Genomic DNA, 633 nt, shown 5'->3' on the forward strand with positions numbered 1-633 from the left:
AGAGTCTTCCAGAAGCCCAGGGTTAGAGTCTGGCATCAAAAATGAAGGGCCCACATAGCACAGTGATTATAGTCAACAATACTGTATTATAAACTTCCAAGTGGCTAAAAGATTAGATCCCAATTGTTCTCACCACAGAGGAGAAATAATTATGTGATGGGGTAGAGGTGTTAGCTAATACTATGGTGCTAATCATACTGCAGTATATAAATGTATCAAATCGACATGTCGTACCCCTTAAGCTGACATGATGTTGTATATGGCAATTTTATCTCGAGTATTAAAAAAAAGAATAAATACAATGAAGGGTGCTCACTTCAGCAGCACATATACAAAAATTGGAACGATACAGAGAAGATTAGCATGGCCCCTGTGCAAGGACACGCAAATTCATGAAGCCTTCCATATTGAACACAAAAATACAAGGGTCCAGAGCCCTCGGTTGCCCTAGTCTGCGAGACAAAGAGGGCAAGGGAGGCACTGGAGCGGTGGCATAGGAGAAAGAGCGGGAGGAGGGTCAGTCTGTGACACGCAGGTGACAGTGGAGAGTAGGAAGCAGGTTAGAAAGGGTGGGGGTCATTTCTTTATGTGTGACCTGGCAGTGGCACTGATTTTAATCTGCTCTAAGAATAA

General features: G+C 43.3%; 1 non-coding gene across 1 annotated transcript; it reads left to right on the forward strand.

Annotated features, from left to right (window-relative positions):
• Nucleotides 1-308: 308 nt before the first annotated feature.
• LOC123323473 lies at nt 309-412 on the forward strand. The gene has a single exon (XR_006539417.1). It is a non-coding gene; the product is annotated as a U6 spliceosomal RNA (small nuclear RNA).
• The last annotated feature ends 221 nt before the right edge of the window (nt 413-633 follow it).

Source organism: Neomonachus schauinslandi, chromosome X (genome assembly GCF_002201575.2).
Source record: "Neomonachus schauinslandi chromosome X, ASM220157v2, whole genome shotgun sequence".
Lineage (NCBI taxonomy): Eukaryota > Metazoa > Chordata > Mammalia > Carnivora > Phocidae > Neomonachus > Neomonachus schauinslandi.